The sequence below is a fragment of the Chiloscyllium plagiosum genome, unplaced genomic scaffold (assembly GCF_037043375.1).
Source record: "Chiloscyllium plagiosum isolate Xiang-an unplaced genomic scaffold, Cpla_swu_hap1 HiC_scaffold_9, whole genome shotgun sequence".
NCBI lineage: Eukaryota > Metazoa > Chordata > Chondrichthyes > Orectolobiformes > Hemiscylliidae > Chiloscyllium > Chiloscyllium plagiosum.
The window spans coordinates 99,798,758-99,823,801 of NW_028270147.1; the positions used below are offsets into that span (position 1 = coordinate 99,798,758).

The 25,044-nt window shown below is 45.6% G+C and overlaps 1 pseudogene; it reads left to right on the forward strand.

The window, feature by feature from the left end:
• LOC148149211 (centrosome-associated protein 350-like) overlaps positions 1-25,044 on the forward strand; it is a 741,086-nt pseudogene that overhangs the window by 633,412 nt on the left and 82,630 nt on the right.

Sequence of the window (25,044 nt, forward strand, 5' to 3'; positions counted from 1 at the left end):
GTCAAAATTGGCCTTTCTGCAGTTTAGAACTTCATCTTTTAGATCTGATCTATACTTTTCCATCACTATTTTAAAACTAAAGAATTATGGTTGCTGGCCCAAAGTGCTCCCCCATTGACACCTCAGTCACCTGCCCTGCCTTATTTCCCAAGAGTACGTCAAATTTTGCACCTTCTCTACTGGGTACATCCACACACTGAATCAGAAAGTTTTCTTGTACACACTTATCAACTTCCTCTCCATCTAAACCCTTAACATGATGGCAGTCCCAGCCTATGTTTGGAAAGTTAAAATACCCTACCATAACCATCCTATTATTCTTAATAATTATTATTAATTATTATTATTATTATTATTAGATAGCTGAAATCTCCTGACAAATTTGATTCTCAATTACCCGTTGACTATCAGAGGCTCTACAATACAATCTCAATAAAGTCATAATCGCTTTTTTATTTCTTAGTTCCACCCAAATAACTTCCCTGGATATATTTCCAGGAATATCCTCCCTCAGTACAGCTGTAATGCTATCCCTTATCAAATATGCCACTCCCCCTCCTCTCTTGCCTCCCTTTCTATCCTTCCTGCAGCATTTGTATCCTGTTAAGGCCTCATCATAGAATCCTTGTGGAACACCATTCAAAATGGGGTTTTTTTTCTGTCGTCTGTCGCCAGTCTCCTAACCTTCCTGAAGAAGGGCCTGTGCCCGAAACGTCGAATCTCCTGTTCCCTGGATGCTGCCTGACCTGCTGTGCTGTTCCAGCAATAAAGTTTCAACTTTGATCTCCAGCATCTGCAGACCTCACTTTCTCCTCCTAACCAAGTCAAACATTCATCTTCAATCCCATGGGTTTTAACTTTGGTCAGCAGACAATTTTGTGGAAAATTATTGCGTATTTCTGAAAGTTGCTAAGACTATACATCCTATCAACTATTTTAGTTAATGCATTTGGTTTGTTAGTTAGAAATTACCCATCACAAATCTATGTGGACTATTTCCAATTCTCTATATGAGAAGGGGCGGCACAGTGGCACAGTGGTTAATGCTGCTGCCTCAAAGCGCCAGAGACCCGGGTTCAATTCCCACCTCAGGTAACTTTCTATGTGGAGTTTGCACATTCTCCCCGTGTCTGTGTGGGTTTCCTCCCACAGTCCAAAAATGTGCTGGTTAGGTGAATTGGCCATGCTAAATTGCCCATAGTTGTTAGGGGAATGGGCTGGGTGGGTTGGTCTTCGGAGGGTCGGTGTGTAATCTAATCTTCATTCTCTCTGCTGTTAATTATAGATTCCAATGAAACCCTCAAAAGAGATGTTAGATTGACCAGTATATAATTGTGTGGTGACCAGATCAGTAGCTGTGTGGAATCACACAGAGAGCAGCCAGTGAGCCTGACACAGTCAGGGACAGCCCCTGGTGCTGAAGGTCATGCTGCTGCTGGTAAAGGTCGCATTTCAACTGAAACTGTGCACACTCCCCTCTTGTCCCCACATGCCTCACTACAATCCCATCCAGCACCTTGTGCCCTCTCTCAGTCTCCGTTGACCTTGTCTCCATTAGCCTTGAACCTCCTTCCAAGCACTGAAGCTTGAGCCATTTCCTCTGACCCTTGATCATGTGTCTGCCATCTTGGAACTAACTAACCTGGTCACCATTAACCTGGACTGCCCTCTCAGCAGGGTGCATAGATTGATTCAGCACAGAGAAGGCCCTATGGCCCATTGAGTCTGCACCGGCATAACTATCACTAAAGGCACTGTAATCCCAATTTCCTGCACTTGTCCCAAATCCGTGAATGTTATGATATTTGAATGTTGTAAGCTTTCCACCCTCCACTACCTTCCCTGATAGAGGGTTCATGTTTATTGCTTATATCACGTCAGGCTCAAGGAGGTTAACAAAAGCTCAACTCTTTGGGCTTTTGCTGTGGGTGGGTTGGTGGCTCGGTGGTTAGCACTGCAGCTTGACAGCACCAACGACCTGGGTTTGATTCCAGTCTCACGTGACTGACTGTGGGGTTTGCACATGCTCCTCGTGTCTGTGTGGGGTACATCTGAGTGCTCTGGTTTCCTCCCACAATCCAAACACATGCAGGGTATGTGGATTGGCCATGCTAAAATTACCCATTCAGTTAGGCACATTAGTCAGGGGAAATATAGGAGAGGGGAGTGGTGCTGGGTGGGTTACTCCTTAGGTCTGGTGATACGTGTAGGCCAGACCAGGTAAGGACAGCAGTCATCCTTCCCTCAAGGACAGTAGTGAACCAGATGATTTTTGTTTCTGACAATCACCAATGGCTTCATGGTCATCTGATTTCCAGATTGATACTGAATTAAAATTCCTCCACCTGCAGGTGGGATTCAAACACAGGTCCCCAGAACTTTACTTGGTTCTTCAGGTTTACAGTCCAGCAATGATACCACTCGGCCTTTTCCTATCCCAGTAGTATCCTCGCCTCTGAGCCTGACACTGCTGTGGAATGCAGCTCTCTCCATAGAGTGGTTCACATGACAGTGTGATAAAGGCAAAAGAAAAAAAAGGGAAGAAAAAAAAGAAATAAAAAGGGGAGTGTCAGAAGAACTGATACTCTGGGACCTGACTCTGAATAACAACCTGCCAACCAACCCCCTCCTTCTGTCACCCTCAGTCTCCCCATGGTTACTCTTGATGTCCCTTCGATCCAGCTTGTGCTGCCTTTGGGAGAGGTTGACCTTCCCTCTATCATCCAGGAACGTGGTCATCATCCCAGAGGAGCATAGTCCCACTTGCCCATCCGAGACAGAGACGAATGGTGGTAGGTTTAACCTGAGGGTCACCACAGCAGAGGCAGGGGGAGAGAAGTTGACATCTTCATTAATCCACTGTAACCCCTCTTAGGGCTGCAACAATTCAACCTCACTCACTCAGACAGCTCCCCTCCCTGTAAGGTAATATTGCTGCACCTCGTTGAGGGCTAATTGACCACTAAAATATGACTATGGCTCGCCAGCATTGGCTGAGCAGGCAATCACTGTGACCATGACCCTGGCTCCAGAAAGTCCCCTTGTAATTGGGGAACACATTAGGGAGCACAGTGCACACTGCCTCTGAAATGCCTCCCTTACTGAGAATACACTCTCAGCATTCACCTTTCTCAGCTGCCATCTCAATTTATTATCAATTCTATGTCCTATAATTCTGCCCCAGTAACTACCTGATGAAGGAGGAGGGCTCTAAAAGATTGTACTTCCAAATAAACCTGTTTGAATCTAACCTGGTGTTGTGTAATTTTTAACTATGGCCATCTCAATGAGGTGCCATCTCAGACTGGATCAGCTGAATTGTTGTTCGTTCATGATTTGAGAAGCTTAAAGCCTAATCTTCAATCCCCAGCACAAAGCCCATTCTCTCTGCATCGTTATGAGACAAATACCTCAGAGAGATACTGACAGGCTGCACTAAGTAACATACACAGGTAGCACTCAGTCACTGAGTAACATGCTCACGCTCCATGCTGCCTGTTGGTGTCTCAGTGTGAGCATGTCACTCTGCTGCCTGTCGGTGTCTCTCTGAATGTGGGTGTGTTACTCAGTACTGCCTGTAGGTGTCTCTCTGAATGTGGGTGTGTTACTTAGTGCCACCTGCAAATGTCTCTCCAAATGTGAGTGTGTTTGTCAGTGCTGCCTGCAGGTGTCTCTCTGAATAACACACACACTCAAACTCAAACTCAAACCTGAGAGACATCAGCAGGCAGCATTAAGTAATACACTCACACTTAGACAGACACACAGCCTGCAGTGTCTGTGAAAGGCCGAACATCATTTTCAGGTGCTACCCAGCATGCAGCAGAGAGTGCACAGTGCAATCCCACCAGCTGGGTTTGGACCACAGAGTGACGAGTGAATGCCTCAGATTGTAATTATTGAGTCGCAACAGCTTTCAGTTTCTGTTCTGTTTGGAATCATTTAACCTCCACAGATTCCGGATCAAAGGGATCATTTGAAAGTGATTGGTGAAAGACTGTCAGTATCATCTACAACTGATGTGTCATTGATTGACAGGCCAATAGCTAATTGTGACAATGACTTGCTGAAATGCAGCCAATCAGCTAAGGGCAGTTGTCCATTTCCAAAGTACACAGACAGCATTGCCCTCTGATGTGAAGGGCACTGCTTGTCACTGGCCACTTGGGTGTTTCCTTTCTTCCTGGTGGTGGAAATTGAATATAGATTCGTGCACCTTGTGTTTTTCACTGTGTCTCACACCTGCAGACACACAACATGGGGGCTGGGGAAAAATAAGTCCAAAGCACACACGAGACAGAGACCCAATATTCTTTATCTTTATTCCTTTTTCCAGATTGACATTGACAGAAAACAGACTGCAATTAACAGCCCAGACAGAGGAATCTGCACAAATTCACAGCCACAATTGATCTTGAGGAAAACACTTGAGGAGATTTTCTCAATAATGTGAGAATCCTGTCCCTTTAAACAGTGACAAGACCTTAAATTGGAACTGATGGCTGAGCAGGAAGGAGATCTGGTTTACTAAAGCAGAGACTTCTGAGGTTCACATTGTTTTTGCACAGCTGACTGTCTTCAGCATCTTCGAGAGGTTTGACTTGGTATCACAAGTCAACCCTGTCTTTATCACACACTCCCAGAACAGGGACAGCATACTGTTTGACACAGCATAAAGGTCTCTCTATACTATCGCAATAACCTGTTTTCACTACTGAACCTCTGAATTTGCCCCGAGATGGAAGAGAGTTGAAATTCAGTGCTGACAATGACCTTTGTCCTGCCAGCTCAGCCTGTTCTATTTCAAAGTTGTGTCTCCTCTGTGGACTGCCTCAAACACTCTACACACATTCTGATCTCCTGATGCTCTTGCTGAGGGGAGAGGGGAGGGTCACGTGGGTGAGGGCACAGGAGAAGCGAGTGTTGGACTCCCAGTCAGACCCAGAGAGGGTCAGCAGGCTGCTGACACTGTAGGTGCTGTCCGAAGCTCGCAGGTAGTTGCTGGTCTGAACCCCGTCCGAAATGACTGCACCGTCCTTCTTCCACTGCACCTCCAGCTCATCGGGATAGAAGTGATTGGCAAGGCACACCAGGGTGGCAGTGCCCTTGGCATTGACCTGCTCTGGGGAGGGGGGCAGCAGGGTCAGCTTGGGCTGAGAGTTCTCACGGCCTGAAAGACAAGAGAAACAATTTTAATCCCTGCCAGACAAATGGATTTTGACTCTCAGCATATTCACTGGCAATAAAATCTTATTGAACATTTGTAGTCAATACAGAATAAACCAGACAAAAGAACAGACATTGTTCAAATTGCTTCTTAGGATGTGAGTGTCACTGGCAGGGCTAGCATTTATTGCCCATCCCTAATTGCCCCGAGAAGGTGATTGTGAAAGAGAAGGGACAGTTTTGGATCATTCTTTAGGGAAGGGCTATCAATGGGGGATCATTTCAGTGACAGTGATCAGAACTCAGTGAGATTGAGAGGAGGGATGGAAATGGAGAAACATGGAGCAAGTGTAAAAGTTTTCATTGGCGAATGAACTATTTTACTAAACTGTGTGGTGATTTAGCAAAAGTGGACTGAAACCAGGGAATGATGGGAAATCAGTGTCAGGGCAGTGGAAACCCTCGAAGGATGAGACAGAGATCGTTCAGAATCTGTTCCCACAAGGAGTAAGGGTGGGACTCCCAAATCTAGACTCTCAGCCTGGGATGTCAAAAGGCAGCCAGAGTAAGGCAGACCAAACAGGGAAGGTGATGTTTGTTATCTGGAGTTCAAACCTGCAGTAAGCTGAGAGGAGAATAGAGGATGCAGGGATGAAATTAAACAGGATCTGAGTAAAGCAAAGAGCTGACAGGATGAAGTATGTCCAAGTGAATCAGGGTAATCCCAACGAACAAGAGGATTGGGGGTCATGTCCTGACATGGATTGGGAACTGGTTGGCAGACAGGACAGAAGCGACAAGTCTTTTTCTGAAAGGCAGGTAGTTACCAGTTGTCGTACCACAGGAATCAGTCCTCGGTACCTAGTTATTCATAATATATTATAATACAGTCATAGAGTCAGAGAGACCCAAAAGTCCCATCAGACCATTGTGTCCATATTGGTCAAAACACAACAACCCAATAATTCTCATCCATTTTTCCAGCATGAGGGAATTAGATGTGGTGTGTGTTCAAGAAGGAATTAGATTTGGTTCTTAGGATTAAATGGATTAAAGAATGTGGGGAGAAAGCAGGAACAGGGGACTGTGTTGGATGATCAGCCATGATCATATTAAATGGTGGAGCAGGCTTGAGAGGCTGAATGGCCTATTCCTGCTGCGATTTTTGATGTTTCTCCCTATTGCTCAGATAATGAAGGAATGTCTCTCATCAGTTTGAAGCTGGAAGTCACATGTGTGTGGAAGTGGAAGATGTGGCCATGGTGATTAATGAATGCGGGTCAGTAAGGTGGTTAAGAAGACACATGGGGTACTTTTAAAAATTTTTTTCCCCTGATGGAATGAGGGCATTGCTGGATTGGCAGCATTTATTGCCCATCCCTAATCACCCAGACGGCAGTTTAAAGTCAACCACATTGCTGTGGGTCTGGAGTCACATGGTAAGGATGGCAGTTTCCTTCCCTAAAGGACATTAAGGAATCATATGGCTTTTTCCTGACAATCAACAATTGTTTCATGGTCATCATTAGACTCTTAATTGCAGATTTCTTTTATTGAATTCAAATTCCTCTATCTGCTGTGGCAGGATTCTAACCCTGGTCCCCAGAACATTAATCTGGATCTGTGGATTAACAGCACAGCAATAACACCATTAGACCATCACCTCCCTCATCTCATTTTTGTTTGAGAGTGAAATCAAAGAGTTTGTTTATTCTGGAACTGTTTGAAACCCCAGTTAGAGCACAGTGAGAGAACAGTGTACGGTTCTGGTCACCACATTACAGGAAGGATGTGATCCCACTTGAGATGGGGACAGAGGAGGCTGAGGCGAGATTGATCGAGATGTGTAAAATGATTAGGGGCCTGGATAGAGTGGATAGGGAGGACTGATTTCCATCAGCAGAGAGGGCAGTAACCATGGAGAGAAATTTAAATGATTTGGGGCAGGATTAGAGGGAGTTGTGGATGTTTGTTTTCACCCAGAGGCTGTTGGGTTCTGAGACTCTCTGTCTGAAAGGATGAGAGAGGCAGAAACCCTCATCACATCGAAGAAACCCTTGGATATTCACTTGAAACATCGAAACCTCCAGCGCTATGGAGCAAGAGATGGAAAGTGGGATGGAGCTCGATACATCATTAACGAAACTCCGATCACCCACAGATCAGAAGAACTTTATCCGATAACATTGGAGCAGACATGGATCCACACACTTCAGGAAAGAGTCACATTGGGTGTCCATGTGGAAGGTTCCAGATTACATTTCAAACCTTGCTGCAGACCAATGGGCTGAGGTCAAGGGTGAGGCTACAAAGAGTCTCAGTGTCCCAGGGTCAGCCAAGAGTGGGCGGCACGGTGGCACAGTGGTTAGCACTGCTGCCTCGCAGTGCCAGAGACCCGGGTTCAATTCCCGACTCAGGCGACTGACTGTGTGGAGTTTGCATGTTCTCCCCGTGTCTGCGTGGGTTTCCTCCGGGTGCTCCGGTTTCCTCCCACAGTCCAAAGATGTGCAGGGTCAGGTGAATTGGCCATACTAAATTGCCCGTAGTGTTAGGTAATGGGTAAATGTAGGGGTATGGGTAGGTTTCGCTTCGGCGGGTCGGTGTGGACTTGTTGGGCCGAAGGGCCTGTTTCCACACTGTAATCTAATCTAATCTAATCTATCACTTCTCCGAATAACTCCATGACCCCTGGAAGGTGAGAGTGTGCAGATAATGGGCGAGGGTCAGGATCAGGGGACTCCAAACTTAAAGAAAGACTTGCATTTGTGTAGCACCTGTCACCAACTCAGGATGCCCCAATGGCTCTTTCCAGCAGGCTGTGCACAGCAAGATCCCAAACGCATTATGATAATTAGCAGGAAAATAGATTTTTTATTGATTTTGATTGGGGGATAAATATTGACCAGGGACACCAGGGGGAACTGTCTGCTTTTCATCCAATAGTGCCATGGATTTACATCTTTCGCAACTGAAAGACTCACAGTTCATCCGAAAAAAAGGAATAGTTCCTTTAAAATGGAGTTGCAGGTAGTTTGGGGGGTGGGGGGTGGGGGGGTGCAGTGAAGAAGGCATTTGGTATGTTTCCTTTGTTGGTCAGTGAATTGAGTATTGGAGTTGGGAGCTGTTGCAGCTGTATAGGACATTGTTTAGGACACTTTTGGAATACTGTGTGCAATTCTGGTCTCCCTGCTATAGGAAAAATGTTGTGAATCTTAAAATGGTTCAGAAAAGATTTACAAAGATGTTGCCAGGGCTGGAGGGTTTGAGCTATTTGGAGAGGCTGAATAGGCTGAGGCTATTTTCCCTGCAACTTTGGAGGCTGAAGGGTGACCATATTGTGGTTCATAAAATCATGAGGGGCATAGACAGGGTGAATAGAGAAGATCTTTTCTCCAGAGTGGGGCAGTTGAAAACTAGAAGGCATAGGTTGAAGGTGAGAGGGGAAAGATTTGAAAGGGACCTAAGGGCCAACTTTTTCATGTGGAGGGTAGTGCATGTATGGAATGAGCTGCCAGAGGAAGTGGTGGAGGCTGGTAGAATTACAGCAATTAAAAGGCATCTGAATGGGTATTTGAATAAGAAGAGTTTAGAGGGATATGAACCAAATGCTGGTAAATGGGACTAGATTAATTTAGGATATCTGGTCAGCATGGACAAGTTGGATCGAAGGGTCTGTTTCTGTGCTGTATGTTTCTATAACTCCAATTGAAGTTCAATCAAACCATTAACACCTGAGACTCTCCCAAAGACATTTACAGACAGCTTTGTTTGAAAACCTGTCACTGTTGCAATGTCAAGAATGTGGCAGCCAGTTTCTACACAGCAAGATCCCACTGGAAGCAATGAGATCAAAGACCACTCTTAATGATGTTGGTTCAAGGATAACTACTGCCCTGAACTTAACCCAAAGAGAAAGGAATTTGGTTCAGTTGGATGGAAAATGAGAAAATGAAAGGTAAAGGAGAAGGTAGGATTGCTGGTTTGTGATGGGATTGATTGTTATCAGTAAATAAAAGGAAGGGACGGAATTTTTGAATATCAAAAGAAACATAAAAATGCAGGGAAATCAATAGTAGAACAAACTTAAAGAGTTTGTATCTAAATGCAAGAAGCATTCTGAGTAAGGGAGACAAAATGATGCCACTAATCAAGGTCAATTGAGTTTCCAAGGAATAAAAAATAATTAAAGTGAAGGAGGGCTCAGGAGAGGTTATTCAAGTTTCCAGAAGACATAATGGGACAGAGAGTGTGGAAAGGATCAGGTATCGAACGTAAAGCACAGCAGATAAGGGGACAATGATGGGAAGGAGGGCAGTCAATGCAGGACTGAGGGAGTTGTACTTAAAAGCACACAGTATACACAATGAGCCCTTGCAGTGCAGATTGAAACTGGCAGGTACGATGTTGTGGGTATCACAGAGACATGGCTGTAAGGGGATCCGGGCTGGGAACTAAATATCTAAGGATACATGTCCTATCAAAAGGACAGACAGATGGACAGAGGGAGAAGAGCTGCATTGTTCGTAAGAAATGAAATTAAATCAATAGCAAGTAGGGATATAGAGTCAGAAAGGGTAGAATTTGTGTGGGTAGAGTTGAGGAACCACAAAAAATAAAGAATTTGATGCAAGTTATGTTCAGGTCTCCAAGCAGTAATCAGGGTGTGGGGAAGGAAATCAATCAGGACGTTATGGCAGACTTCAATGGATAGGTGGACTGGGTAGCACGTCTCAAGAAAAGAATTTCATGGAATCTCTATGAGATGATTTTTGGAGCAGTTTGTGGTTGAGCCATTATGGAACAGGCAGTTCAGGATCCAGTGATGTGTAATGAGGCAAACTTGATTAGTGAGCTAAGGTGAAAGTATCCCTATATACGAAAGATTTCCAACTGTAGTTTGAGAGGGAGAATGAGTAAAGTTAACTCCAAATATATGAGGAAGGAGCTGACCAGAGTTGATTGGAAGGGGAGCCAAGCAGGTAAGATGGTGGGGCAGCAAACAGCAGAGTTTCTGGGGGTAATTCAGGAAGCAGAGTAGGAAGTGATCCCAAAAAAGAAGAAACATACTAAGGGGAGGACAGACAACCACGGCTGATGATCGAGGTCAATGACACATAAAAGCAAAAGAAAAATCACACAATGTGATGAAGAATTGTGGGAAGCCAAAGGATTAGGAAATATTTCAAAGCTTGGAGAGGATAATGAGAAAAGCATTAATGGTAGAGAAGGTGAAATGTGGGGATAAGCTAGTCAGTAATACAAAAGAAGATTGCAAGAGTTTCTTTAGATATATAAAAAGGAAGAGAGAGGCAAAAATAGACATTGGATCACTGGAAAATGAGGCTGGAGAAAGAATAATAGGAAATGAAGCAATAGCAGAGGAATTGAATCAATACTTTGCATCAGTCTGCACAATGGAAAACATCAGCAGCATACCAATACTTCAAGACTGTCAGGGGTGAGTGTAGTCGCCATCACTAAGGAGGAGGTACTGGGAATGCTGGAAGGTCTGAATGTGGATAACTCACCCAGACTGGATGAACTACATGAGTGTGTTCTGAAGGAGATCACTGAGGAGATTGTGGGGTCATTGGTGATGATCTTTCAGGAATCTGTGGATTAGAGGCATGAAGGTGGGGTGGGGAGGGATTTGATAGTGGCAAGGAACTGGAAAATGGCTGATAAAAACCCCTGTTTAAGAAGGGAAAGAGGGAGAAGATGAGAAATTATAGGCCAATTAGCCTGGATTCAGTTGTTGGTAAGGTTTTACACTTCAATTTAAGGATGAAATTGCAGAGTACTTGAAGTGCAATGGGAAAATAGGGCTGAGTCAACACGGCTTCATCAAGGGGAGGTCATGCCTGGCAAATCTGTTCGAATTCTTTGAGGAGACAATGAGCCAGTCAGACAAAGGAGAGTCCGAAGAAGTAATCTATTTGGATTTCCAGAAGGCCTTTGACATAATATAAGGACCATAGTGTTGGGGGTAAGTTCCTGGTGTGGACTGAGGACTGGCAGGTTGGCATAAAGCAGTGAGTGAGGAACAATTGCAGCTGGTGACTGGTAGAGTCCTGTAGGGGTCAATGTTGGGACCATAACTATTCACATTATACATTAACAACCTGGATGAAGGAAGAGAAGACATTGTTGCTAAGTTGGCAGATGGCATGAGATAGGTGGAGGGACAGGTAGTGTTGAGGAGGTGGGAAGGCTGCAAAAGGTCCTGAATAGGCTCAGAGAGGGGGCAAAGAAGTGGCAGATAGAATACAATGTGTTAGAGTGTGTGGTTATGCACTTTGGTAGGAAGAAGAGATGCAAAGTCTGTTTTCGAAATGAGGAAAACCTTTGGAAATCTAAAGCACAAACCTCAACTTTCTCTTCAGGTTAACAGGCAGGTCCAGCTTGTGCTTGGGAAGGCAAATGAAAAGATAGCTTTCATTTCAATAGAGCTAGAATACAAGAGCAGAGATGTACTGCTGAAGCTGTGTAAGGCTCTGGTCAGACTGCATTTGGAGTATTGTGAGTAGATTTGGGACACATATTCTAAGAAATGATATGCTGGCATTGGAGGGGTTTACAAGAATGATCCTGGGGTTGAAGGGCTTGTCATATGAGGCATGGTTGAGGACTTTGGGTCTGTACTCGATGGAGTTTAGAAGGATGAGGAGGGATCTTATTGAAATTTACAGAATACTGATCGGCCTGGATAGAGTGGATGTGGAGAAGATGTTTCCAAAAACCGGAGAGACTCGGTAACCAAGGCACAGCCTCAGAATGAAGGGCCGACCTTTTAAAGCTGAGATGAGGAGGAATTTCTTCAGCCAGAGGGTGGGGAATCTGTGGAACTCATTGTTACAGAGGGCAGTGGAGGCCAAGTCACTCAGTGTACTTAAGACAGAGATAGATAGGTTCATGATTGTTAAGGGGATTGAACGTTCCTGTGGAGTAGGCAGGAGAATGGGGGTGAGAAGCATATCTGCCAAGATCAAATGGCAGAGCAGATTCAATGGGCTGAATGGCTGATTTCTGCTCCTATTTCTTAAAGTCGTCTGGAGAGTTTCCCCAAACCCCTGGAACACTGAACCCGCTGGACTGTGAGCCCTGCTGTAGCTGTTTGTCATCAGAACTCTGCAAAGAGATGACCAAAGAGTGGAGAGAGTGTGCTTCCATGTGGGAACTTCAGAATGCTTCCCAGCTCCTGGAATACCATGAGTACAGGAAGTGTGGTCAGTGACAGTAGTTGGAGCTCCGGTTTCGGAGCTTGAGCAGCAGCTGGTGTCAGTGCAGAGCGTCCTTGAGGCTGAGAGCTCCATGGAGAGCACGTTTCTAGATGTGGTCACTCTGCAGCTTCAGAGTATGCAGGGAGAGAGGGAATGGGGGAGCAGCAGACAGTCCAACAGGGCCAGGCAGCTAGTACAGGAGTCCCCTGAGTGCATCCCATTGTCCAACCAGGATTCAGTTTGGAATCCTGATGAGAATGATGGTTCATCTGGGCCAAATCCATGGCACCACGGGGGGGCTCAGCTATATGGGTGGGGGGGAGGGGTCACAAGGAAGACTGGAAGAGCGATAGTGAGAGGAGATTCGAGGGCGAGGGCAATCGATAGGTATTTCTGCAGCTGCAGATGGGAATCCAGGATGGTGTGTTGTCTCCCTGGTGCCAAGGTCAAGGATGTCACTGAGCAGCTGCAGAGCACCCTGAGGGGAGAGGGGAACAGGCAGCAGTGGTGGTCCACATCGGTCCCAGTGACAGAGGGAGAAAAGGGATGTGGTCCTGCAGTCAGAATTTGGGGGGTTCAGGAGGGAATTAGCAGCAGGAACTATAATGTAGGAATCTCTGGATTACTCCCACTGCCCCAGCGCAAGTGAAAATAGGAACAGGAGGTTAACACAGGTGATTGTGGAGCTGGAAAGAGGGTCCAGGAAGGAGGGCCTTGGATTCTTGTGAGGTGGTTTACTAGTGCTGATGGAGAGGGTTTAAACTGACTTGGCAGGACTGTGGGAGCCAGGCGGGAATATCAGAGAGGAACACCAAGGAACACCAAGGAACACCAGAAAATGGAGGAGATACTAAATAAGTATTTTGCATCAGTATTTACTAAGGAAAAGGATATAGAAGGTATAAAATGTCAGGAAATAGATGGTGACACCTTGAAAAATGTCCATATTACAGGGGAGGAAGTGCTGGATGTCTTGAAATGCATAAAGGTGGATAAATCCCCAGGACCTGATCAGGTGTACCTGAGAACTCTGTGGGAAGCTAGAGAAGTGATTGCTGGGCCTCTTACTGAGATATTTGTATCATCGATAGTCACAGGTGAGATGCTGGAAGACCGCAGGTTGGCTAACATGGTGCCACTGTTTAAGTAAGGTGGTAAGGACAAGCCAGGGAACTATAGACCAGTGAGCCTGACTCCAGAGGTGGGCAAGTTGTTTTAGGGAACCGTGAGGGACAGGATGTACATGTATTTGAAAAGGCAAGACTGATTAGGGATAGTCAACATGGCTTTGTGTGGGACAACTCATGTCTCACAAAGTAACAAAGAGGATTGATGAGGGCAGAGTGGTAGATGTGATCTATTTGGACTTCAGTAAGGCATTCAACAAGGTTCCCCATGGGAGACTGGTGAGCAAGGTTAGATCTCACAGAATACAGGAGAACTAGCCATTTGGACACAGAACTGGCTCAAAGGTAGAAGACAGAGGGTGGTGGTGGAGGGTTGTTTTTCAGACTGGAGGCCTGTGACCAGTGGAGTGCCACAAGGATCGATGCAGGGTCCTCTACTTTTTGTCATTTACATAAATGATTTGGATATGAGCATAAGAGGTATGGTTAGAAAGTTTGCAGATGACACCAAAATTGGAGATGTAGTGGACAGCGAAGAAGGTTACCTCAGAGTACAATGGGATCTTGATCAAATGGGTCAATGGGCTGAGAAGTAGCAGATGGAGTTTAATTCTGATAAATGCGAGGTGCTGCATTTTGGGAAAGCAAATCTTAGCAGGACTAATACACTTTATGGTAAGGTCTTAGGGAGTGTTGCTGAACAAAGAGACCTTGGAGTGCAGGGTCATAGGTCCTTGAAAGTGGAGTCGCAGGTAGATAGGATAGTGAAGAAAGTGTTTGGTATGCTTTCCTTTATCGGTCAGAGTATTGAGTACAGGAGTTGGGAGGTCATGTTGTGGCTGTACAGGTAATTGTTAAGGCCACTGTTGGAATATTGTGTGCAAGTTTGGTCTCCTTCCTATTGGAAAGATGTTGTGAAACCTGAAAGGGTTCAGAAAAGATTTACAAGGATGTTGCCAGGGTTGGAGGATTTGAGCTACAGGAAGAGGCTAAACAGGCTGGGGCCATTTTCCCTGGAGCATCGGAGGCTGAGGGGTGACCTTCTCGAGGTTTATAAAATTATGAGGGGCATGGATATGATAAATAGGCAAAGTCTTTTCCCTGGTGTCAGGGAGTCCAGAACTAGAGGGCATAGGTTTAGGGTGAGAGGCGAAAGATATAAAAGAGACGTAAGGGGCAACGTTTTCACACAGAAGGTGGTACATGTATGGAACGAGCTGCCAGAGGAAGTAGTGGAGGCTGGTACAATTGCAACATTTAAAAGGCATTTGTATGGGTATATGAATAGAATGGGGTTTGGAGGGATTTGGGCCAGGTGCTGGCAGGTGGGACTAGATTGGGTTGGGATATCTGGTCAGCATGGACGGGTTGGACCGAAGGGTCTGTTTCCATGCTGTACATCTCTATGACTCTATGACCATAGAATCCGCAGTGCAGTTAATAAGTTACCACCCAGTGGGAAGGATGTGGAGGAATACAAATGCAAGGAATTTACAGAGACCTGCAAACATGATAGAGTCGTTATAAATGGGCGGGGGGGAGATTCTTGACAGATTCTTGTCAAACGAAGGACAGTTCTGTGCTGTTGGCCTATTCTCACTGGGCTGAAAATGTGTTGCTGCAAAAGCGCCAGACCACAACAAAACGACGGTTGGAGGAAGAGCGCCTCATCTTCCGCCTAGGAACCCTCCAACCACAAGGGATGAACTCGGATTTCACCAGTTTCCTCATTTCCCCTCCCCCCACCTTGTCTCAGTCAAATCCATCGAATTCAGCACCGCCTTCCTAACCTGCAATCTTCTTCCTGACCTCTCCGCCCCCACCCCAGTCTGACCTATCACCCTCACCTTGACCTCTTTCCACCTATCACAGTTCCGATGCCCCTCCCCCAAGTCCCTCCTCCCTACCTTTTATCTTAGCCTGCTGGACAAACTTTCCTCATTCCTGAAGAAGGGCTTATGCCCGAAATGTCGATTCTCCTGTTCCCTGGATGCTGCCTGACCTGCTGCGCTTTTCCAGCAACACATTTTCAGCTCTGATCTCCAGCATCTGCAGACCTCACTTTCTCCTATTCTCACTGGGGACTGGTTTGGACACAAACCTCATTCCATGAAGGCCCAGCAGAGAGAGGAGATCCTCAGGCCATCAGTGTGAGCTGGAGGGACAGGACAGGCTCTGACCCACTGACCCATCCTGTCCATTCACAACATGTTCCAATCCTTTCACCTTTCCTTCCCCTTATATGATCAGTCTCTGAGTCAGGGTGTTTCAATGGAATGAGGGTCAGAGCATCAGTTACAACAGAAAGGAACTGAACCCACCATGGTGTCCATGATGCACTGGAAACTCCAACAGAGTCCAGTAAATATGGAACTCAGTTCATGAGAATGTCCTTCTCACTGAAGTCCCCAATAAAGATCAGTAAACATGGGCCTCCTTCCTGCTGGAACCTCCAGTAGAGACCAGTAAACATTGGCCTACTTCCTACTGGACTCTATAAAGACGACCAGTAAACATGGGCCTCCTTCTGACTGGATCCTCCCAAGACAGGCCAGTAAACATGGACCTCCTTCTGACTGGATCCTCCAAGACAGGTCAGTAATCATGGGCCTCCTTTTCACTGGACATTCCAATGGAGATGAGTAGATGGCTGAGTTTTTGAAGAAGTAATCAAGAAGATAGGCAAGGTAGAGCAGTACACACTGTCTGTGTGGGCTGTAGCAAGGCCTTAGACAATGTTCCCCATGGTAGACTGTTTAGTAAGATTTTATCACATAGGATCCAGGGAGAGCTCGCCAATTGGATAGAAAATTGGCCTGATGATGGGAGGCAGAGGCTGGTGAGAGAGGGTTGTTCTTCAGACTGGAGGCCAGTGACCAGCCGTCTGCCACATGAATCGATCCTGGATCCACTGTTGTTCATCATTTATAAGAAGAATGTGGATGAGAAAATAGCAGGAATGGTCAGTAAGTTTGTGGCTGACATTAAAATTGTTGGCATCGTGGACAGGGAAGAAGGTTATCTAAGAGTGCAATGTCATCTTCATCAACTGGGCCAGTGGGTCAAGAAATCCAGATGGAGTTTAATGTTGATAACTGCAAGGAATTGCATTTTGGTAACACCAACCAGGGCAGGAATTACACAATTAATGGTAGAGCCATGGGGAGTGTTGTTGAACAGAGAGACTGAGGGGTACAGGTACATAGTTCCTTGAAAGTGGGGCCACAGGTAGACAGGGTGGTGAAGAAGGTATTTGACATGCTCACCTTCACTGGTCAAAGCAGGGAGTACAGGAGCTGGGACATCATGTTACAGCTGTACAAGGCATTGGCAAAGCCACATTTGGACACTGTGTGCATTTTGCTTGAGAAAACACTTTTCTGTAAACTGGGTTGTCTGTTTCTCCCAGTCTTTGTGTAAAGATGAGACTAAGTGTGTATAAGATCTTATACAGCACAGAGGTCACTGGGCCTATTGGGACTGTTAGTCAAACTAGTCCAATGTGTCCCATTTACCCAGCCCTTCCTGTATAACTCTGCAATTGCTTCCTTTTCAGCTATTTCTCCAAAGGCCCTTTTGAAAGTTGCTGTTGAATCCACTTCCACTCACCTTGCAGACCGTGATCATCCAACTTAGTCCCTGTTCCCACTTTCTTCCCCATAACTTTTAATCCCTTTCATCCTAAGAACTATATCTATCCTCTTGTTGAAAACATTGAATGTTTTGGGCTCAAGTGCTTCCTGTGACAGAATATCCCACTAGCTTCCCACTCTCTGGCTAAAGAAATGTCTCCTCATCTCAGTCTGAAATGGCCTTTTCCTTTTCTTTAAACTGTAATTCCTGGTTCTGGATTCCCCAGTCATCAGGAACATCTTTCCTGTGTTTTTCCGGTTTGTCTTGTTCACATTTTAAAGGTTTCAATGTGATTCCTTTCAATCTTCTAACCTCCAGTGAATATAGTCCTCACTGATCCAGTTTCTCATCAGATCCAAGTGCTGTCATCTCAGGAATCAGTCTGGTAAACCTTCGCTGCCCTCCCTCCACAGCCAGAACATCCTTCTTCAGATAAGGAGACCAAAATTGCATGCAACAGAATCATAAAATCACACAGTACAGAAGAGGCCCTTCAGCCCATTAACTGCATACCAGCCAAACTACACTAAACCTACACCAGTCCCACTTTCTAACACAATGATAATAGATTGAATGTTATGACATTTCAACTGCTCACCCAAGTACTTTTTAAAGTTTTTGTGATTTCCCACCTCAACTACCCTCCCAGGCTGTGCCTTCCAGACCCACACCACCCTCTGGGTGAAAAACATTTTCCTCAAAACATCTTGAAACCTCCTATCTTTCACATTGAGTGTGAGCCAACTTGTTATTGACCCTCCCATGAAGGAGAACAGCTGCTTTCTCTCCACCCTGTCCATTCCCCTCATAACCTTATACACCTCGGTAAGGTCCCCCCTCCACCTTCTTTGCTCTGAAGAAAATAACCCGAGCTGATCCAATTTCTCTTCATCACTGAGAGGTTCCATCCCACGCAACATCCTGGTGATTCCCCTCTGCACCCCGTCCAGTGCAATCACCTCCTTCCTACAGTGTGGTGACCTGAACTGCACACAGTACTCCAGCTGTGGCCTAACCAATGTTCTGCTTAACTGCAGCATATTCTCCTGCTTTTATAACCAATACCTGAAATAACAAAGGCAAGTGTCCCCTGTGCCTTTATACTGCTCTGTTAGCCTGTCTTGTCACATTCAGGGATCAGTGGACAAGCACCCCAAGATCACTCTGTTCCTTTGAGCTTTCTCAGTTCAAAGAACAAAGAACAAAGAAAAGCACAGGAACAGGCCCTTCGGCCCTCTAAGCCTGCACCGATCCAGATCCTCTATCTGAACCTGTCACCTATTTTCCAAGGACCTGTATCCCTGTGCTCCCTGCCCATTCATGTATCTGTCTAGATACATCTTTAATGATGCTATCATCCTTGCCTCTACCAATTCCACTGGCAATGCATTCCAGGCACCAACCACCCTCTGCGTAAAGAACTTTCTACGCATATCTCCATTAAACCTTTCCCGCTCACCTTGAACTCATGACTCCTAGTAATTGAGTCCTCCACTCTGGGAAAGAGCTTCTTGCTATCCACCCTGTTTACACCTCTCATGATTTTGTAGGGCCCCCCTCAATCTTCAACATTCTAATGAAAATAATCCTAATCTACTCAACCTCTCTTCATTCCTAGCACCCTCCCTACCAGGCAATCTTGGTGAACCTCCTCTGCACCCTCTCTAAAGCATCCACATCCTTCTGGTAATGTGGCAACCAGAACTGTACGCAGTACTCCAAATGTGGCCAAGCCAAACTCCGATACAATTGTAATATGACCTGCCAACTCTTGTACGCAGTACCTCGTCCAATGAAGGAAAGCATGCCATATGTCTTCTTGACCACTCTATTGACCTGCGTTGCCACCATCAGGATACAATGGACCTAAACACCCAGATCTCTCTGCACATTACTTTTCCCCAGGGCTTTCTATTCACTGTATAGTTCACTCTAGAATTGGATCTTCCAAGATTCATCAGCTCGCATTTGTCTGGATTGAACTCCATGTGTCCGTTTCTCTGCCCAACTCTCCAATCTATCTATATTCTGCTGTATTCTCTGACAGTCCCCTTCACTATCTGCCCCTCCACCAATCTTCGTGTCATCTGCAGACTCGTTAATCAGACCAGCTGTAACTTCCTCCAGATTATTGATGTATATCACAAACAAGAGTGGTTTGTGCACGGATCCCTGTGGAACACCATTAGTCACAGTTCTCCATTTTGAGAAACTCATTTCCACTACTACTCTCTGTCTCCTGTTGCCCAGCCTGTTCTCTATCCATCTAGCTAGTACACCCTGGACCTCATGCAACTTCACTTTCTTCATCCGGTTACCATGGGGAACCTGATCAAACACCTTACTGAAGTCCATGTATATGACAATGACAGCCCTTCCCTTATCAATCAACTTTGTCATTTCTTCAAAGAATTCTATTAGGTTAGTAAGACATGACATTCCCTGCACAAAGCCTTGCTGCCTATCACTGATAAGCCCATTTCCTTCCAAATATAAATAGATCCTATCCCTCAGTATCTTCTCCAGCAACTTCCCTACCACTGACGTGAGGCTCTCCAGTCTAGAATTACCTGGATTATCCTTGCTATGCTTCTTAAACAAGGGGACAACATCAGCAATTCTCCAGTCCTCTGGGACCTCACCCAGGTTCAAGATTGCGACAAAGATATCTGTTAAGGCCCCAACTATTTCCTCTGTTGCTTCCCTCAGTAACCTGGGATAGATCCCATACATATCCTTCAAATGTTGTCCACCTTAATGCCTTTTAAAATACCCAACACTTCTCCCCTCCTTATGGTGACTTGACCTAGAGTAATCAAACATGTATTCTTCACCTCAACATCCGTCATGTCCCTCTCCTTGGTGAATACTGAAACAAGGTACTCATTGAGAATCTCAGCCATTTTCGCTGACTACAAACATAACTTTCCTCCTTTGTCCTTGAGTGGGCCAACCCTTTCTCTCGTCACCCTCTTGCTCCTTATATATGAATAAAAGGTTTTGGGATTTTCTTTAACCCTGTTTGTTAATGAGATTTCATGACCCCTTTTAGCCCTTTTAATTCCTCATTTCAGATTGGTCCTACTTTCCCGATATTCTTCCAAAGCTTTGTCTGTTTTCAGCTTCCTAGACCTTATGTATGCATTCTTTTTCCTCTTAGCTTGTCCCACGATTTCACCTGTCATCCAGGGTTCCCTAATCTTGATTTCAATCCCTCATTTTTACAGGGACATGTCTGTCCTGCACTCGAATCAACCTTTCTTTAAAAGCCTCCCACATATCAAATGTGGATTTACCCTCAAACAGCTGCTCCTCATCCACATTCCCCAGCTTCTGCTGAATTTTGCTATAGTTGACCTTACCCTAGTTTAGCCCTCTTCCTTTAGGACCACTCTCGTGAGTATTCTAAAACTTATAGAATTGTGATCACTGTTTCCAAAGAAATCCCTGACTGAAACTTCAACCACCTGGCCGGGCTCATTCCCCAACACCAAGTCCCAAGTCCAGTATGGCCCCTATTTACATACTGCTCTATAAAATCCTCCCAGATACCCCTTATAAATCTCGAACACTAAGTGAATCCCAGTCAATGTTGGGAAAATTAAAATCTCCCATCACCACCACCTTCTTGTTCCTACACCTTTCCGTGATGCATTCACATATTTGTACCTCTATCTCACGCTCACTATTGGGAGGCATATTGTGCAGCCCCAACATTGTTCCCACTCCCTTCCTGTTTCTGAGCTCTGCCCATATTGCCTCACTGATCGAGTCCTCCATAGTGCCCTCCTTCAGCACAGCTGTGATATCCTCTCTGACCAGTAATGCAACTCCTCCACCCCTTTTGCCTCCCTTTCTATACCACTTGAAGTATCTGCATCCTCTGGATATTTAGTTGCCAATCTTGCCCTTCCCTCAACCAAGTCTCAGTAATAGCAATAGGGGTGGCCCGGTGTCTCACTGGTTAGCACTGCTGCCTCACAGTGCCAGGAACGCGGTTTCGATTCCAACCTTGGGTGACTGTCCATGTGGAGTTTGCACATTCTCCCTGTGTCTGCATGGGTTTCCTCCGGGTGCTCTGGTTACCGCCCACAATCCAAAAATGTACAGGTTAGGTGAATTGGCCATGCTAAATTACCCACTGTATTAGTCAGGAGTAAATACAGAGTAGGGGAATGGGTCTGGGTGAGTTACTCTTTGGCGGGTCGGTATGGACTTGCTGGGCCAGAGGGCCTGTTTCTGCACAGTATCTAATCATTATACTGCCAGGTACTAATCCAAGCCCTAATTTCCTCTGCCTTACTTACTGCATTAAAACAAATGCACCTAAGACCACCTGTCCCTTTGTTCTCAACATCTGCTCCCTAGCTACTCTTCCCTGTAGTCATGCTGACTTCATCATCTAGTTTCTTACAGGCTTTAGTTACTACCTCCTAACTGTCCACTAACCTCCTTATTTTGTTCCCATCCCCCTCATATTTAAATCCTCCCCAACAGCGGTAACAAAAGCACCCCAAAGGACATTGGTTCCAGCCTTACTCAGCTGTAGACTGTCTGATTTGTAATAGTCCCACTTCCCCCAGAACTGGTTCCAATGTCCCAAAAATCTGAAACCCTCCCGATTGCACCATCTCTCAAACCACTCAGTAATCCAGCCTATTTTTTCATTTCTACTCCGACTAGCACGTGGCACAGGTAGCAATCCTGAGATTACTACCTCTGAGGTTGTACTTTTTAACTTGACTCCTAACTCCCTAAATTCTGCTTGTCGGACCTCAGCCCGTTTATTACCAATATCATTGTTGCCTATGTGCACCACGACAGCTGGGTGTTCAACCTCCCAATTCAGAATGTCCTATAGCCGATCTGAAATATCTCTAACCCATGCATCTGGGAGGCAACATACCATTTGGGAGTCTCGTTCTCCACCACAGAACCAACTGTATACTCCCCTTACAATTGAATCCTCAATGACTATTCCCCTTCCACTCTTTTTCCCACCCTTCTGTACAGCACAGCCAGCCATGGTGCCATGAACCTGGCTCCTGCTGCTTTCCCCTGGTGAGCCATCTCTCCCAACAGTGTCCAAAATGGTATATCTCTTTTGGAGGGAGATGACCGCAGAGGACACCTGCACCACCTTTCTGCTCTTTCTCTGCCTTTTCCCTTTTTACCTAAGCAATCCTAATCTGTGGTGTGACCCATTCACTAAACGTGCTATCCACACTCTCCTCAGCATCATGGATGCTCCAAAGTGAGTCCATCCACAGCTCCATAGCTGTCATGTGGGGCAGGCATGAGAAAGCCTTGGTGGGTAAGATTAAGGAAAACCCTCAGGCATTCTATACTTACGTGAGGAAAAACTTGATGGTTAGAGTGAGGGTAGGGCCGATCAGGGATAGTGGAGGGAGCTTGTGCAGTGTTGTACAGTAAGTCCTTAATGAATACTTTGTTTCAATAGTCACTAGTGAGAGGGACCTTGTCATTTGTGAGGACAGCGTGATACAGGCTGATACACTCAAACAGATGTTAAGAAGGAGGATGTGCTGATAATTTTGAAAAACATGAAAATAGATAAGTCCCCTGGCCCAGACTGGATATACCCAATGTTACTACGGGAAGCGAGGGAAGAGATTGCTGTGCCTTTGGTGATGATATTTGCATCCTGTCCACTGGAGTAGTACCAGATGATTGGAATGTAGCAAATGTTATTCCCTTGTTCAAGAAAGGGATTTGTGATAACTCTGGGAATTACAGACCAGTCAGTCTTTCATCAGTGGTGGGCAAATTATTGGAAAAGATTCTGAGATTTGTAAAAGCAAAGCTTGATTAGAAATACTCAGCATGGCTTTGTGAGGGGCAGGTAATGTCTCACAAGCCTTATTCAATTTTTTGAGGGTGTGACAAAACAACTTTATGAAGATTGGACATTGACAGGATGCAGGGTTGGGCTGAGAAGTGACAGATGGAGTTCAAACTGGAAAAGTGTGAAGTGATTCATTTTGGAAGATTGAATTTGAATGCAGATGTCAAGGTTAAAGGCAAGGTTCTTGGCAGTGTGGAGGAACAGAGGGATCTTGGGGTCCACATCCAGAGATCCCTTAAAGTTGCCGCCCAAGTTGATTGGGTTGTTAAGAAGGTATATGGTGTGTTTCAGTAGCTGGGGGGAATTGCGTTCAAGAGCGGCAACGTTATGCTGCAGTCCAATAAAGCTTTGGTTAAACCACACTAGGAATATTGTGTTCAGTTCTGATTGCCTCACCAAAGGAAGAATGTGGAAGCTTTAGAGAGGGTGCAGTGGAGATTTACCAGGATGCTGCCTGGACTGGAGGTCATGTCTTATGAAGAAATGATGAAGGAGCTAGGGTTTTTCTCAGTGAAGTGAAAAAGGATGAGAGGGAACTTGATAGAGGTAAACAAGATGATGACAGGGCATAGATAGAGTGGAAACCAGAGACTTTTCCCAGGGCAGAAATGGCTATCATGAGGGGGCATAATTTTAAGATGATTGAAGGAAGGTTTAGGGGAGACATCGGAGGTAGGTCCTTTACACAGAGTGTGGTGGGTGCATGGAATGCACTGCCAGAGTGGTAGTAGAATCAGATAGATTAGGGACATTTAAGTGACTGTTGGATAGGCACATGATGATATTAAATTGTAGAATATGAAGGTTAGTTTGATCTTAGAGTGGGATAAACGGTTGGCACAACATCGAGGGCTGAAGGGCCTCTACTGTACTGTACTGTTCTATGTACTATGTTCTATATTCTATGTTCACTGTTCTACGCCCCAAGCCTAGGCAGCTTGTCTCCCAATGATTGAATAAGATGCCAAATTGGAGACCCCGTTAGGGGCAGACTCATGCTGTGAACTCAGGTCTTCAACAGGGAACTGGAGATTGAGCTGGAGAAAAAAAAAATAGCTGGGTTATAGTGAGAAAGAGGTAGGTGGGACCAATTGGGGATGTGTGTTTCCTCCAATGAGCAATATGTGAATAATGGTATTCCCAGGGATCTGTGCTGGGACCTCAGCTTTTTATGATATTTCTCAATAACTTAGATGAACACATAAAGAGCCATATATCTAAGGTTGCTGACCACACTGACTGAGGGGAGGGAGGGTGGAGGACAGGGAGGGTGGAGGACAGGGAGGGTGGAGGACAGGGAGGGTGGAGGACAGGGAGGAGGTTGAGAACAAGGATGAGAATTTTAAAATCAGATGTTGCTGGACCAGGAGCAAATGTCGGTCAGCGAGCACAGTGTGGGATGGGAGAATGGGACTTGGTGTGAGTTCAGATACAAGCAGCACAGTTTGGGATGAGCTGAAGTTTATGTAGGGCACTGGCTATGATACGGTTCAGGACAACATTGGAATGGTCATGTTTGGAGTCCAAAAGACATGGCTGAGATTTTCAGTGGCTGATCTTTGTGATATGGGGGATATAAGGCTCAGATCATTCTCAGAAATGAAGCCAAGGTTGTAAAGAGTCTGGTTGAGCAGCAGACAGTGCTCAGGGAGAGGGATGGAGTTTGTACTGGGAGCTGAAGAGGATGGCTTTGATCTTCCCAATGTGTTTCCCAGTGAGCCTGGCTCCTCAGTCCTGACTGCCCTTAGCTGCTGTGATTGTCACTGATTGGACACTTATTATTAGAGATTCTGACCACAGCAGAAAGCCACAGTGTAAAAAATAACTGCAAAGACTGTCAGAGCACAAGGTTGAAACTTCACCAAGAGAGGAAGTGAAAGAAGGAGCTCGGAGCAGCTGGATGTTTGTTACTGAGACAGGAGAAAACTGTGAACTGTCTGCACTTCCTGGAATCTGACAGCACAGGGGGATGGCCATTCAACCCATTGTGCCTGTGAGTGACCCAGTTAGTCTCACTCTCCATCTATCTCCC